Source organism: Hypanus sabinus, chromosome 27, assembly GCF_030144855.1.
Source record: "Hypanus sabinus isolate sHypSab1 chromosome 27, sHypSab1.hap1, whole genome shotgun sequence".
In the NCBI taxonomy this organism is placed as follows: Eukaryota; Metazoa; Chordata; class Chondrichthyes; order Myliobatiformes; family Dasyatidae; genus Hypanus; species Hypanus sabinus.
In genome coordinates, this window is record NC_082732.1 from 23,157,844 (window position 1) to 23,174,445 (window position 16,602).

General features: G+C 44.5%; 1 long non-coding RNA gene across 1 annotated transcript in view; it reads right to left on the reverse strand.

Annotated features, from left to right (window-relative positions):
* Window positions 1-2,591: 2,591 nt before the first annotated feature.
* LOC132382085 (uncharacterized) overlaps window positions 2,592-16,602 on the reverse strand; it is a 46,862-nt gene continuing 32,851 nt past the window's right edge. Inside the window, exon 3 of the long non-coding RNA XR_009508200.1 lies at window positions 2,592-2,809. This is a non-coding gene — a long non-coding RNA (uncharacterized LOC132382085). The remainder of the gene's footprint in view (window positions 2,810-16,602) is intronic.

Sequence of the window (16,602 nt, forward strand, 5' to 3'; positions counted from 1 at the left end):
TGTCTCCCATTGCTGATGAAAGTACCTCTGATCTCCCTGTCACCTTTCCTGGCTGTGAAAGTGTGAATAAGCACACAGAGCAAACGGACGAGTCAAGCGTTCGCAGAGGAAGTTGGCCAGCACGTGAATGGTGGAGGGGATGGATTTCAAACTGAAATTTAGTTTAGCATGCTGACTGCAGTTTTAAAATTTTACTTACACCATTAGCAACACTGAGTGAAAAGTGATTGGCTTCAGTTACCTCAGAATCAGCTAGTACTCATGAGATACAGAAAATGGCCAATAAGAGTGAGATTCATTTATTTAATTAGCCTTGAAACCTGCAAGAGTATGTGCTGAGGGACACACTGAAACTTGGTGCAGCCACCGCAAGGGCCCGGTGGGGAAGGACCACGGTCTAGGGTTCTTCTCCCGCGGAAGTTGAGGGGTAGGGGGACGGGGTGTATACCCCTCAAGAAAGGTATGTAAATATGGAATTACAGAGTGCCACCTGGGTGGCAAAGAGTGTGGAAATGTAAAGACCGTAATGAAAACATTTGTAAAGGATTGAGAGTCGTTGAATGGTTTATTGTACATAATTTTATTTTTGAATAAAGTATATTTTGTTTTTAAAAAATTAGCCTTGAAACCTCCTTTTAACTCTGTTTCCTGCACCATCTGCACACCACTAACTCATTTACCAAGTATGTGTATAGTCTTCAAACTACCTTAACTATTATGGCACATGACTTATTGTAAATGACTTCATACAGAGGTGTAGTCAGTCACTGGATAAATATTTAACTGTCGGTGCTTTGAGTCCCTTGCTCAGGGTTTTGCTGATCAAAGGAAAAGTCATCCCCTAGTCAAAGATTCAAAGTACACTTATTATCAAAGTATGTATGCAGTATACAGCCCTGAGATTTACCTTCCCACTGACAGCCACGAAACAAAGAAAGAGATACCCATGGAACATGTTCAAAGGAAAACATCAACACCCCCATGTGCAAAAAAAAAAGAACAAGTTGTGCAAACGGCACAAGAAACTGAGAGAAAAACACGGAATATGAAACACCAAACCACAAATCATCCAAGCAGTCCAGGCATATTCAGATCAGTTCAACCTAGCTCTCTGTCTGATGCTCATTAACTTCAGGCCACAGAGCCCGTCCACCGCGATCAAAATCACACAAAACAGAAACCAGAAACCAGAAGCACATCATAACGTGAACTACAGAGTCCAATCCACACACCGGGTCAATCAATTCCCCCAACGCCCCAGGGTACAACAGCCAGACCAGCTGAGGAAATAATAATCCCTATAAATTATTCCTATATAGCAAAATCATATATGGCGGACTTTGGCTTTTGACTAGATATGGTTACTTGACAGATAATCATTTTTCTTTACAACGCTTATCAAAGAATCTTGTCCCTAGAAAATAATTGCCAAATGTTTTCTATGCAAATGTTTTTTTAATTTCCCAAATGATCCATAGTTTTGTTGAGATTCCAGATAAAGCTGGGAATCTCTGGTATGTGATTTTGTACCCTCTCCACTCTATTCTCTGCACCAGTTTTGCTGCCATTCTGAGTGAGGTTGCTAATTACAACGAAATTATGGGCAAATTTGAGGTGTGGACCAGCACGCTTTGGAACTGGATTAAGGCTTTGCAACCTGTGTTACATGGAACCTGAGGAATGGGAGAGAGAGACTAGCCTGTGTCAAAGCAGAGGTATGAATGTGTTTGCATGATGGACTGCAACTGTCCAGTAATGCAAGGGTGGTGGTTTCCATAACAACTCCCAACCAATTAAAACTACTTTTACTCCTACTTCTGACAGACACTGGCCTCTCCATACTTACGGTAAAATAGACCATCTGCTCAGCCAGGAAAGAGGCCTTTCAAAGGTCAGAGCTCTCATAGAGCCCAAAGCAGAGACATATTATGATGGGGAAATATTTGAGGGGGTAGGAAGAGTGTAATTAGAGGAAATTATTCATGTTTGTTTGGTAGACTGCAGAAATAGAACAGATACAATGAAGAGAAGTGATTTGCAAGTAAACAAAACAAGAACTGTACACCAGGAAGAGCATTATCTGAACTGGGGTTTATGATGGGTAACAATGCACTCATATTTCTGGGTTTGGCCTAGGACTCAGAATAACACCCAGTGTTTGTATTCTATGGTTCGATTATTCCATTTAATATCAGAGTATGTATACATATACAACCTGAAATTCTTACTCTCCACAGGCATCCTCGAAACACAAGGAAAACACCAAAGAATGAATGGCAGGAAATGTTAGAACCCCAAAGCCCCCCTTTCCCTCCCACACACAAGCAGCAACAAAAGCATCAACTCTCCCCCCACCGTCTCAGTAAAAGCATCAGCACTCCCCCCCCCCCAACCACTCGGCATGCAAGCAAAAGCAAAGCCCCAAAGAGACCATGATCCAGAGTCCATTAAAAAAAACCACTGTTCATCTCAACACTTTGACACCTCTCTAACAAGGGAGAGAGAGGTAATGCTCCTGCCACAGTGAGAGGAAGACCAACAGCTCGCTGTTTCAGTGTTACAATCTGCAGCATTGCTTATTTTGGCAGCAACATGCACAGCTATCTTGACGTTCCAACCTCCCGCGGTGCCTCAGTCGCCGACACTAGTGAGGAATTGGATCGTCCACAGGGCCATAGGCGCACGTCTTCCAGCCTGCTCCTGGAGATAGCGAAAACACTGGGAGCTCCAAGAGCGGAAACCCACCGCCGCGAAGAACCACAGTTTGAGTGCAGCTGTAGATCACGGACTCAAACAGGACCCCAGAGACCTTGAAAAGGAAAGAAACTACATCAAAGAGAAGAATTTAAACTGTTTCTCGATGAACTCTAAGATGGTACCATCGTTAGCTCCTCTGAATTAAGAATGGGCCTATGTCTTTAAATCGCACCATTAGAAATTCATTACCACCCCACAGGGTACATTTTAAAGTCCAATTGTTCATCTGCCACCCCCAAATTGAAATTCCATTTACTCAATAGGCACAAGGTGATATGTGTGTATTAGAACAGGTTTTGTAAGAATAATGATTCAAAGGTCATTTTCCTTGCTTGCCCCTCCATGGCGGAGACAGCAGAGAAAAATGCAGTGGTAGCAGGCCTTTTACAGATGGGCGGTAGGAGGGTAGGACTCTTAAGGTTGTGGGAGGATTAGGATTTTCAGGGTGGGGTCAGTAAGTTGGGCAGGGAGTTACAAAGGGCTGGTGGGAGAATTTTGTGCTGTTGAATGTATTGGCGATGGACGTCACAGAAGGGGATGGTTGAGAGTTGATGAGGATGAGGCTTGAAGATGGTTCACGACAGGCTGGGAGCTTGAACAGGTTCCCTTTAAATTATACAGTAACAGACCTCATGTTTCCATCTCTGCAGTAGTGGCTAAGGAGGTATCAATGAAAATCATGATTGTAGCATCTGGACATACAATACATACCATTGGACACCACAACCACCTCAGTGCACCACATGAACAAACAACCCAACAGGAAGATCACAGATCACGTGGACAGTGTGGATGGTGTTCAGCTTCATGATCAGATACTTTCTGGAAAGATTCCACCACGGAGAGTGCACTGAAATTGATCACATTTCCAAGTGATCAGGTGTGGAATCTCAGAGTCAGGATCAAGTTTAATGCCACCGCCATATGTCGTGAAATTTGTTAACTTTGCAGCAACGGTACAATGCAATACATGATAATGTAGAGAAAAGCTCAATTATAGCAAATATATATGTATGTATATTAAATAGTTAAGTTAAAATAAGTGGTGCAAAAACAAATTTAAAAAAGTAGTTAGGTAGTGTTCCTGTCCATTTAGAAATCAGATGGCTCAGGGGCCTCTTTCTGCTTTCCTACGTGACTCCCTTGCCTATTCATTCCCCCCCCCCCGCCCCCCCACCCATGCCTTCCCACCGATCTCCCTCCTGGCACTTATCCTTGCAAGTGGAACAAGTGCTACACCTGCCCTTACACTTCCTCCCTCACCACCATTCAGGGCCCCAGACAGTTCTTCCAGGTGAGGCGACACCACCTGTGAGTCGGCTGGTGTGGTATACTGCGTCCGGTGCTCCCGGTGTGGCCTTTTATATATTGGTGAGACCCGACGCAGACTGGGAGACCGTTTCGCTGAACACCTACACTCGGTCCGCCAGAGAAAGCAGGATCTCCCAGTGGCCACACATTTTAATTCCACGTCCCATTCCCATTCTGATATGTCTATCCATGGCCTCCTCTACTGTCAAGATGAAGCCACACTCAGGTTGGAGGAACAACACCTTATATTCCATCTGGGTAGCCTCCAACCTGATGGCATGAACATTGACTTCTCTAACTTCTGTTAATGCCCCTCCTCCCCTTCTTACCCCATCCCTGATATATTTACTTTTTTTTCCCCTCTCTTTCTGCCCATCGCTCTGCCTGTTCTCCATCTCATTCTGGTGCTCCCCTCCCCCTTTCTTTCTCCCGAGGCCTCCCGTCCCATGACTCCCTTTCAGTTAGTCCTGACGAAGGGTCTCAGCCCGAAACGTCGACAGTGCTTCTCCCTATAGACGCTGCCGGGCCTGCTGCATTCCACCAGCATTTTGTGTGTGTTGCTTGAATTTCCAGCATCTGCAGATTTCCTGGTGTTTGCTCAGGGGAAGAAGCTGAGTGTGTGCCTCAGGCTTCTGTATCTCCTTCCTGACAGTAACAATAAGAAGAGGGCATGGTCTGAGTGCTGGGGCTCCTTAATGATGGAGTCCACCTTCCCGAGGCACCGCTCCTTGAAGATGTCTTGGATACTACAGAGGCTCGTACCCGTGATGGAGCTGACTGATTTTGCAACTTGCTTCGTTCCTGTGCAGTAGCCCCCTCCAACCTCCCCCTCCCCATACCAGAGAGTGAAGGTGCCTTTAGATTATGCTGGAATTTAGGATGAAACCATACTTTAGAATCACCCCAGAATACATTATACGATCTAGAGTTCAGCGATATGCCACATTTATGAACAGAATAGAGTTGGCCCGAGGTTTAGAATAAGCGTCTTGGAACAATTCCTGTCATGGAAGGGTCTCAATGTGAAAGGTCGCCTGTTTATTCATCTCCATAGATGCTGCCTGACCTGCTGAGCTCCTCCAGCATTTTGTGTGCTTTGCCTTGAGAGGCTTCTGGTGTCTCACCTGATACTCCTGTTGGTATCACAAAATCTTTTTAATGACAATACTCTCTTCTGAACAAACTCCGTAGAACAGAGCTTCTACAATACGAGCTGCTGTTACTGGCCTAACTATTCTGGTCCCTCAGCACCAGCTCCATAGCAAAGAGAGCCCAGCAGCGTCTCTACTTTCTGCAAAGGATGAGAGAAGTTCATCTCCCAACCCCCATCCTCATCACATTCTACAGAGAATGTATCGAGAGCATCCTGAGCAGCTGCATCACTGCCTGGTTCGGAAATTGCACCATCTCAGAACGCAAAACCCTGCAGAGGATAGTGAGGTCAGCTGAGAAGATCATTGGGGTCTCTCTTCCCATCATTACAGACATTTACACTACTCTCTGCATCCGTAAAGCAAACAGCATTATGAAGGACCCCACGCACCCCTCATACAAACTCTTCTCCCTCCTGCTGTCTGGGAAAAGGCTCCAAAGTATTCGGGCTCTCACGACCAGACTATGTAACAGTTTCTTCCCCAAGCTATCAGACTCCTCAATACCCAGAGCCTGGACTGATATCTTACTGCCCTATTGTCCTGTTTATTATTTATTGTAATGCCTGCACTGTTTTGTGCACTTTATACAGTCCTGGGTAGGTCTGTAGTCTACTGTAGTTTTTTTCTGTGTTGTTTTTTTCCCCGTAGTTCAGTCTAATTTTTGTACTGTGTCATGTAACACCATGGTCCTGAAAAAACATCATCTCATTTTTCCTATGTACTGTACCCGCAGTTATGATCGAAATGACAATAAAAGTGACTTGACTTGACCGTTCACAAAGCTGTGAATGGTTGTGCTTTTTGAGTCAGGTAAGTTTCTTCTGTTATCTACTGTAAATACAATGGAGATTACACCCGGCAATAAAGAGATCACTGACTGCACTGGAGAAATACATGAATGGAACAGAGAGAGAGAGAGAGAGAGAGAGAGATGTACAAAGTTAGATGGCATTCATAGATAGAGAGATGAAGCCTCACAATTCATGGCACAGTGGGATGCATAAAAAGATAACAACACAACAATCAGGACATTAGTGCATACAATGAACAAGATCCCAGTCATTGTTCAACCTTTGCACTTCCTGTTTATGCTGTGAGAAATAATGCTGTGGCAATGTAGACCAGCACCATGACTACAAAGAGCAGCTGGCTCAGCACACCGTGGATTGTGCTGTCACCAATGAGAGCACGGAGCCTCAAATGGAAAGTTTCGGCGAAACTGTCTCACACTGCTTAACACTTTCATCACCAAGAACAGAGCAAACTTTCAGGCCTGGGGCTGAATTGGAAGATTCAGATCAAACTGCAAGTAGTGAACCAGCCTCTTGGAAAATTCATAAAAATCCAACAGTAAGAAGGCTATTCTGCCCATCTATTCCATCCTGACATAGAGCTGCTGTCACAAAACCTGAAGGCCAGGAGAATGACTGAAGGGTTGGGGGCATTGCCATGGTAACAAGCCATCCCAGGAATTAACCATTCATTGTGTGAACGGCACTTCCCAACTTCAGACTCAAGCTTGATTCATTTTCTTTCTAATTCTAAGTGTTAGAGTCCATGGCCCGACTGGCTTCAAAGTTCAAAATAGATTTATTATCAAAGTACATATAGCATATGTCACCATATACAACCCTGAGATTCATTTTCTTGTGGGCATACTCAATAAATCGGATAATAGTAATAGAATCAATGAAAGACCACAGCAACAGGGTGACAAACCATGCAAAACACGACAAACTGTTCAAATACAAGTGTAGGGTTCTCAGTACCGGTAACAGTGGTGTTAGCTGTTCAGGCTAACAAAATGGCTTCTCTGTAATGCTGTAATGGGATCCTGTGTCTCATATGTTTGGGTTATGGGTATTGATAAGGGGAAAAGTAACCAATGGAGAATTGTTATGCTATCTTGTCTGTGTAAGCGGAGCGGGAGTTCGCAGTCTTTCTCGGGAGGAGGGCGAGGAGGACGGACGTGTGTGGAGCGGACAGCGGTTCCAGAGCAACGGATACCAGATGTCGGTGGTTCAGACAGTGGCCGAAGGCTCGGATGGTCGTTGTGGAAGAGAACAGGAAGCGTGAGCTCCAACGTATTAAAATATGTGCACAAACTAACAAACTGATTATTACTTTGGCGCCTTTAGGTTATCTGTTTCTACTAACCCATCACTAAGAAATCAATATAAAGTTGCAATTATTTACTCGCTTTTGGGTATTGTCTGGTATTTGTCTTGTGAGCGTGTAATGGGGGCATTACACCGTAATTACACAGAAGTATTGCACTACTGGTGGGGCGACGGCAGTTCACCCTAGGCGAACTGGTGTCAACTGGGGGCATGGAGGCTACACGAGGAGAAAGAAAAAAAATAAAAATAAATAAATAGATAGATAGATAAATAAGCAAGCAATAAATATCAAGAACACAAGAGAAAGAGTCCTTGAAAGTGAGTCCATAGGTTGTGAGAACAATTCAGTGATGGAACAGGAGAAGCTGAGTGAAGTTATCCCCTTCAGTTCAAGAGCCTGATGGCTAAGGGATAATAAGTATTCCTAAACCTGCTGATGTGAGTCCTGAAGCTCCTGTACCTTCTTCCTGATGGCAGCAGCGAGAAGGGAGCATGACCTGGATGGTGGAGGTCTTTGATGATGGATGCTGCTTTTGTGCAACAGCACTCCGTGTAGATGTGCTCAATGGTGGGGGGGGGGGGCTTTATCCGTGATGGACTGGTCATATCCACTACTTTTTGTAGGATTTTCCGTTCAAGGGCATTGGTTTTCTACACCAGAATGTGATACAACCAGTCAATATACTCTCCAACAGACACCTATAGAAGTTTGTCAAAGTTTTAGATGTCATGCTGAATCTTTGCAACTTCTAGGGAAGTAAAGGTTTCTTCATTGAATTGACTTTATTACTTACATCCTTCATATACATGAGGAGTAAAAATCTTTATGTTACATCTTTGGCTAAGTGTGCAATGTGCAATTTGTAATAACTTATAATAAATAGTATGTACAACAAGGTAGTCAATGTAACATAGAAATACAGTTGAGTCAGCGCGAGTTAATCTGTCTGATGGCCTGGTGGAAGAAGCTGTCCCGGAGCCTGTTGGTCCTGGCTTTTATGCTGCAGTACCGTTTCCCAGATGGTAGCAGCTGGAACAGTTTGTGGTTGGGGTGACTCGGGTACCCAATGACCCTTTGGGCCCTTTTTACACACTGTCTTTGTAAATGTCCTGAATAGTGGGAAGTTCACAACTACAGATGCGCTGGGCTGTCCGCACAACTCTCTGTAGAGTCCTGCAATTGAGGGGAGTATAGTTTCCATACCGGGCAGTGATGCAGCCAGTTGGGATGCTCTTAACTTTGACCTTGTAGAAGGTTCTCAGGATTTGGGGACTCATGCCAAACTTCTTCAACTGTCTGAGGTAAAAGAGGCGCTGTTGTGCCTTTTTCATCACACAGCCAGTATGTACTGACCACGTGAGGTCCTCGGTGATGTGGATGCCGAGGAATTTAAAGTTGTTCACCCTCTCAATCCCAGATCCATTGATGTCAATAGGGGTCAGCCCGTCTCCATTCCTCCTGTAGTTCAGAATCAGCTCCTTTCTTTTTGCAACATTGAGGGAGAGGCTGTTTTCTTGACACCACTGTGTCAGGGTGATGACTTCTTCCCTGTAGGCTGCCTCATTATTATTGGAGATTAGGCCAATCAGTGTAGTGTCAGCAAACTTAATTAGCAGATTGGAGCTGTGGGCGGTGACACAGTCATGGGTGTACAGAGAGTAAAGGAGGGAGCTTAGTACACAGCCCTAATGGGGCACTTGTGTTGCGGGTCAGAGGGTTGGAGGTGAGGGAGCCCACTTTTACCACCTGCTGGTGATCTGACAGGAAGCCCAGGATCCAGCAACACAAGAAGGCCGAGGTCTCTGAGCTTCTTGTTGAGCCTGGAGGGAATTATGGTGTTGAATGCTGAATGCTAAACTGCAGTCTAAGAACAGCATTCTCACATAAGCATCCTTCTCAGATGTGTAAGGACGGTGTGCAGAGCTGTGGCTATCGCATCATCTATCAATTTATTGTGCTGGTAGGTGAATTGTAGGGGTCCAGTATGGGTGATACAGATGTAGTACTTGACCAGCCTCTCAAAGCATTTGCTTATTATTGAGGTGAGTGTGACAGGACACCACAGTCATTCAGACATAACTGCATTTACGTGCTGGGTCCAGGACGGGTTCTCTGAAATGATGACATTGAGGAATTTAAAGTTGCTGACCCTCTCCACCTCTCATTTCCCCATTGAGAGCTGGCTCACAGACATCTAGTTTCCTCCTCCTGATGTCAATAACTAGTTCCTTGGTCTCGCTGACATTGAGCGAGAGGTTGTTGTCGTGGCACCTCTCAGCCAGATTTTTAATCTCCCTTTTGATACGCTGATTCATGGCCACCTTTCATTCGGCCAACAACACTGGTATTGTCAGAGAACTTAAATATGGCATTGGAGCTGTGCTTGGCCACACAGAAGTGTAAAGCGACCAGAGAAGGCAGCTAAACACACAGCCTTGTGGTGAACCTGTGCTGACAGAGATTGTGGAGGAGATGTTGTTGCCAATCTGAACTGACTGGAGTCTGCAGGTGAGGAAATCGAAGATCCAATTGCAAAAGGAGGTCTCGAAGCTTATTGATCAGTTTTGAGGGGATGATAGTATTGAATGGCTTGCGAAAGCACTTCAGTGGGCTGTTCGGATCACTCCTATTGTCACAAATACATTCCAGGCTGGTTATGATTAGCAGACTTTTGCCACCTAAAGAACAGTAAGGCAGAAGGATTACTAGAATCAGAATCGAGTTTATTATAACCATATAACAATCACAGCACGGAAACAGGCCATCTCAGCCCTTCTAGTCCGTGCCGAATGCTTACTTTCACCTAGTCCCACTGACCTGCACTCAGCCCATAACCCTCCATTCCTTTCCTGTCCATACACCTATCCAATTTTACTTTAAATGACAGTACCGAACCTGCCTCTACCACTTCTACTGGAAGCTCATTCCACACAGCTACCACTCTCTGAGTAAAGAAATTCCCCCTCGTGTTACCCTTAAACTTTTGCCCCCTAACTTTCAACTCATGTCCTTTTGATTGAATCTCCCCTACTCTCAATGGAAAAAGCCTATCCACGTCAACTCTCTTTATTCCCCTGATAATTTTAAATACCTCTATCAAGTCCCCCCTCAACCTTCTACGCTCCAAAGAATAAAGACCTAACTTGTTTAACCTTTCCCTGTAACTTAGGTGCTGAAACCCAGGTAACATTCTAGTAAATCTTTTCTGTTCTCTCTCTATTTTGTTGACATCTTTCCTAAAATTCAGTGACCAGAACTGTATACAATACTCCAAATTTGGCCTTACCAATGCCTTGTACAATTTTAACATTACATCCCAGCTCCTATACTCAATGCTCTGATTTATAAAGGCCAGCATACCAAAACCTTTCTTCACCACTCTATCCACATAAGATTCCACCTTTAGGGAACTATGCACCATTATTCCTAGATCACTCTGTTCTACTGCATTCTTCAATGCCCTACCATTTACCATGTATGTCCTATTTGGATTATTCCTACCAAAATGTGGCACCTCACACTTATCAGCATTAAACTCCATCTGCCATCTTTCAGCCCACTCTTCTAACTGGCCTAAATCTCTCTGCAAACTTTGACAACCTACTTCATTATCCACAACGCCACTTACTTTAGTATCATCTGTATACTTACTAATGCAATTTACCACCCCATCATCCAGATCATTAATGTATAAGACAATAGACAATAGACAGTAGGTGCAGGAGTAGGCCATTCGGCCCTTCTAGCCAGCACTGCCATTCACTGTGATCATGGCTGATCACACACAATCAGTACCCCGTTCCTGCCCTCTCCCTATATCCCTTGACCCCACTATCTATAAGAGCTCTCTCTAACTCTCTCTTGAATGTATCCAGAGACTTGGCCTCCACTCCAATGTTGACAAACAACATTGGACCCAGTACAGATCCCTGAGGCACACCACTAGTCACCGGCCTCCAACCTGACAAACAGTTATCCTCCACTACTCTCTGGCATCTCCCATCCAGCCACTGTTGAATCCTCAGACATATTGAATGACCTCAGACATGCCAAGGAATTTGCTGCTTTCACAGCAGCAGTACACTCACTACAAGACAGAAATTTGCTGTGCATATCAATAAAAAACAAAATTAATAAATAGTGCAAGAAAGACTATTCAGAAATCTGATGGCAGAGGGGAAGAATAGTTCCAAAAGTACTGAGTGTGTGTCTACCTCCTCCCTGATGGTGAGAAGAGGCCATGGCTGGAACGTGAGGGTCCTAAAGGATAGATGCTGCCTCCTTGAGAATCTGCCTTTTGAAGGTGCCCTCAATGGCTGGTGGGGGGAGGGTGGGGGGTGTGAGGGGCCGGAGTGGGCTTGTGCTCATGATGGAGCTGGTCGACTCTACAACTCCCTGGAGCATCTTTCAATCCTGTGCGTTGGAACCTCTGCCGCAGGCAGTGATGGGCCTGTTCCCGGCGTGGCAATGCCTAATACAAGGTGAATGTATTTAAGGTAACCGGAGGGAAGTATGGGGAGGGAGGGGTGTCAGGGATACGTTTTTTTTAATACACAGAGTGGGAGATGCATTAAATGTATTGCCAGGAATGGTGATAGAGGTAGGGGTATTTAAGGGACTCAAAAGTGGGTGAATGGATGAAAGGAAAGTGGGGGGCTATGAGGGAGGAAAGGGTTAGATTGATCTTGGAGAAGGGTGAAAGATTTGCACAAATATCATTGGCCAAACTGGCCTAAACTGTTCTGTGCCACACACACAAAAACGCCGGAGGAACTCAGCAGGCCAGGCAGCGTCTGTGGAAAAAAAGCACAGTCAACGTTTCGGGCCGAAACCCTTCGGCAGGGCCGGAGAGAAAAAAGCTGAGGAGTAGATTTAAAAGCTGGGAGAGACCCACCAGGTGATAGATGAAACCTTCCGGGGAGGGATGAAGTGAAGAGCTGGGAGGTTGATTGGTGAAAGAGACAGAAGGCCATGGAAGAAAGAAAAATGGGGGAGGAGCACCAGAGGGAGGCGATGAGCGGGCAAGGTGAGAGAAGGAAAATGGTAAAAGGGGAGGGGTCATTACTAGAAGTTCGAGAAATCAATGTTCATGTCGTCAGGTTGGAGGCTTCCCAGACGGAATGCAAGGTGTTGTTCCTCTAACCCAGGGGTCGGCAACCCGCGGCTCTTTCATCTCTGTGCTGCGGCTCCCCGTGGTTTGTTAGTTTTTGAAATGTAATTCGAAATTTGAAGATTATGGTGATCTTGTACAATCTAAATAAAACGTTGTGGAGACCCCATTTCCTGGCACATCCGAACCGGCTCACAATTAGCCACCGTTCCGGCTAAGGGAGATAGCCTACAGGGGTTTGTGAGTACTTGTCTTTTGGAGCATCCGCGCCCATGGGGACTGGTTGAGGGAGGCTTTAAAGCAAGGCTGTTTAGTCCGAATAAAGTTATATTTGACTGTAGTGTCGTTATTTTAGCGCTGCGCGTAGCACACCGCTACAACGTGTTTTTTTATCGCTATTAATATACATCACCACTGCCAATGCCTGACACCCGCCAGTGCGCGCTTTCTTTTAATTCTTCGATCCAAGGTAGACTACCTATGGAATAACCTTCAACCCAACGTCTTTTTTTCGGAGTTCAAAATGTTTTTGTTGCATGCAGAAATGTAATTTCGTTTTCTCTGCAGGAGTTCATCAATTTCATAAATGCAACACATTATAGTTTGTTTATACATAGCATAAAGGCAAAAAAAACCGTTGTATGCAGTGTTATTTCATTTTAAATGTCAAACGGGTTTTGTGGCTCCCAGTGTTTTCTCTTCTGTGGGAAATGGGTCCATATTGGCTCTTTCAGTGGTAAACGTTGCCGACCCCTGCTCTAACCTAATACTGTCCTGTGATCGGTCAAACTGCTCTCCAAAGTACGCCTGTAGCAATTTGCTGGAGTCTTTGGTGACATAGTAACTTTGTGAGCATGCTCATCAATATCAGCTCTTTCGTTCCCCAGTGCTGATGCTGGGATTCAAACACGGGCTCTGAACTTTCACTTCAATGCCTGACATTTTGCAAATAACACTCTAGAAAGCTGGCTGTGCGGTTGTGTAATAGGGCTGTCTCGCAGCCCCAGCCGCAGAGCCTGATGCTGACACTGTGGAGTTTTCATGTTGTCCTAGTGACCTCATAGCTTTGCTCCGGGCATACTTGTTGCCTCCCACATCCCAAATCATGCTGGAGGGTTAATCTCAGCTACTGTAAATTACTCAGATTACAGATGCCAGAAATCTGGATCAGCACACACAAAAATGCTGGAGGAAGGCAGCTTCTCTGGGAAAAAAAATGAATAGACCTCATTTCAGGCTGAGATCCTTCATCAGAACTGGAAAGTTAACTCTTCATTTTCCTCCTCCATAGATGCTGCCCGACCTGCTGAGCTCCTCCAGCATTTTATATGTGTTGGCTCCAAGTTATCCCTCGACTAAGAGGGTGGCAGGAAAATTAGGGAGAAGTTGGTGAACATGTGGCTGAGAAAGGAAATTTCATTTTCCTATTTTGGATTTTCTCACGGCAAAGAAGGAGGCCATTCAGCCCATTTCTCTTGTTGAGATCCCATTCTCCCATTTATTTCCCTATGACCTATTCTCCAACACATGTCCATTAATGGTCTCAGATTCTTCTACCACACACCTATAGTAGAGGCAATTTTTACAGTAGCAAGTTACCTTGCCAACCCAGATGTCTTTGGGAAATGAATGTCCTGGGGTAAACCCTCACAGTCACAATTAGAACATGCAAAGTCCATGCAGGTGCCATTGGAGGCCTGGATTGACCCAGGGTCGCTGGAGCTGTGTATACTTCCATTGTACTCAGCCATCCAGTAATGGGGGAATGGGAGCTGGCAGAGACTCGATGGGCCAAATGGACTCCATCGATGTCATAAGAAAACACGTAAAACTCTGGAGGCCTCTCTATCACTTGGCTTTCAGTAACTTGTTGGGAGTTGAATCTCAATCGAGTTCTGCAGGTAAAGCTCACTTCTCAGAGTCGAAAAGGCAGTTTGGAATCCATGAATCCTCCTGCTCGAACGAACCTGAATAAAGTTCAGGTCATGGACGATTGGTTCTGTTGACTGCGGCAGGTACTCGGGTTCCTTGGCAGGCAGGAATGCACAGGAAGATCATGTGATGACATGAAGGAAATTCTTCCTAGGCCTGTAGATCAGGGATGGATCAATTGATCTTCAACTCATTGTCCTTGGAGAGAGCCTTTTGTACACCAGGTTTGCTCTTGAAAAGGTTGCCTTTGCATGCAGAGAGAATAACAATAGTCACACTTCAAAGCAATTAAGTGAGTGAATTATTTTGAGGAAGCTCTGAAGATTATGATATGGAGCAAATCATTTCCTCTTGTCTGTGCAATCATATTTAATTTTGGATAATCTATAGATCTAAGTGATGTTTACTGTTGCCTTTCAACATTTCCAGCATTAAGTTTAATCCTGCCTCCTTGTGAAAGATCCTTTGCAATTGCAGATGGGTTTAAAATCAGGGTGGCTTTTGTTTATTCAACAGGATTTTTGGTGTTATTAAATATAACAAGCTAAGAACATAAGTACTCTTTCGTCAGATTATTGTGGTATTTTTATTCTTAGAATTACATTACACAATGTCAGGATTGATCACCCATTTCAGACCTAAGAGTTTAATCAGGTGAGAAAGATGCAGTCGGTGATAATGGATGCTTTGTCTCAACGATCATAGTTGGTATTTGATTGAACATAATTATTATGAGTCCACTTAAGTAACAAAGGCTTTCTTGAAACTGAAGCATATGATTATCACTGAGACATTACTGCTGAGGTAAAGCAGCAATAACCATGAGGTCTGCCTAACAGGTCACATTGAATGTAGGGTGTTACAGATCATTGAGAAATAATGACTATTATTTTCTTAAGTACATATGTTTTGACAATTAATTTGTCTTAATGTTTCAACATGACTTTGGCAATGTTCATAGGTTTACAGATTTGCTGTGGTATTTAGTAAATCTTATCTAATGACTTCCATTCCTCTCCTGAGTTCTCTTTATGCTACCAGTTAAACAATTACCTACTATTTGTTTTTTCCACTGCCCCCCCCCCCCATCTCAATTCTCTTCAAGCTTTGTCCACCTGAAGGAGATGGAACAATGTCCAACTATCATCTGCACTCAAGGGTTATTCTTTACCCCGATAATAGCTACTTCGGCAGAAGAGGCAAACTGAGGACCTGAGTGCAAGGTGACTGTATTGAAGGGAAATAAGAGATTGTTGTGTTCCATGTCTAACTGAGACAGGGCTTACTCCCAGCATGCCAGATACAGCAATCAGACTCAAAGAGTTCTCGATTCACAGGATGAACCAGACTGCTGATTCAGTAAAGGCAAAAGGAGGAGGTGTATGTTCCATGATAAACTCTCAGATGTGATTTTGTCAAACTTGTGTTCCTCTGACCTTGAAAACCTAATGATCAAATGCCATCTGTTCTAACTAGGGAGTTCTCCATAATCCTGACCACAGTTTACATACCATCAGCAGCTGTCTATAATCAAGTGCTTTTGATACTGCGCGATGCCATCACCAAACAAGAATCACTCTATCCCAAACACATTTCAAATTATAGTCGGGGATTAACTTCCACCAGGCTTGTTTGAAGAAATCCCTGCCAATCACTAGCAGTATATAACCTGTAGCAGCAGGGATCCCAACACACTAGATCACTGTTATCCTCAGATAAGGAATGCCTATCATTCCATGCCCAGCCCACATTTTGGTAAATAGGATCACATGGCTGTCCTTTCCCTACCTGCTTACAGAGAGAGGCTAAAGAGCAAAGCTGCAGATTTACAGACAACAAAGAGGTGGTCGCAGAAGGCAGAGGAGTGCCTATGGGATTACCGAGTCAGTGGATTGGGCTGAGTTCAAGAACTCATCTGTGGGTCTGAATGACTACACCGTGGTCGTCACAGACTTTATAAAAACTGTTGTAGACATTTGTGGCCCCAGAAACTCATTCAGAGCCTTCCGCAATCAGAAGCCCTGGATAAAACACGAGACCCACAATCTGCTGAGGGCAGATGAGAGACATTCAAGTCTGGCAACCGAGCAAGTTATAAAAGGTCCAGGTATGGTCTCCGGAAAGCCATTACGTGGGTGACGTGGCAATACCAGACTAAACTTAAACCAATGAAGCATGCTCGACAGTTGTGTCAGGGCTTGAAGGCCATTACCTCTT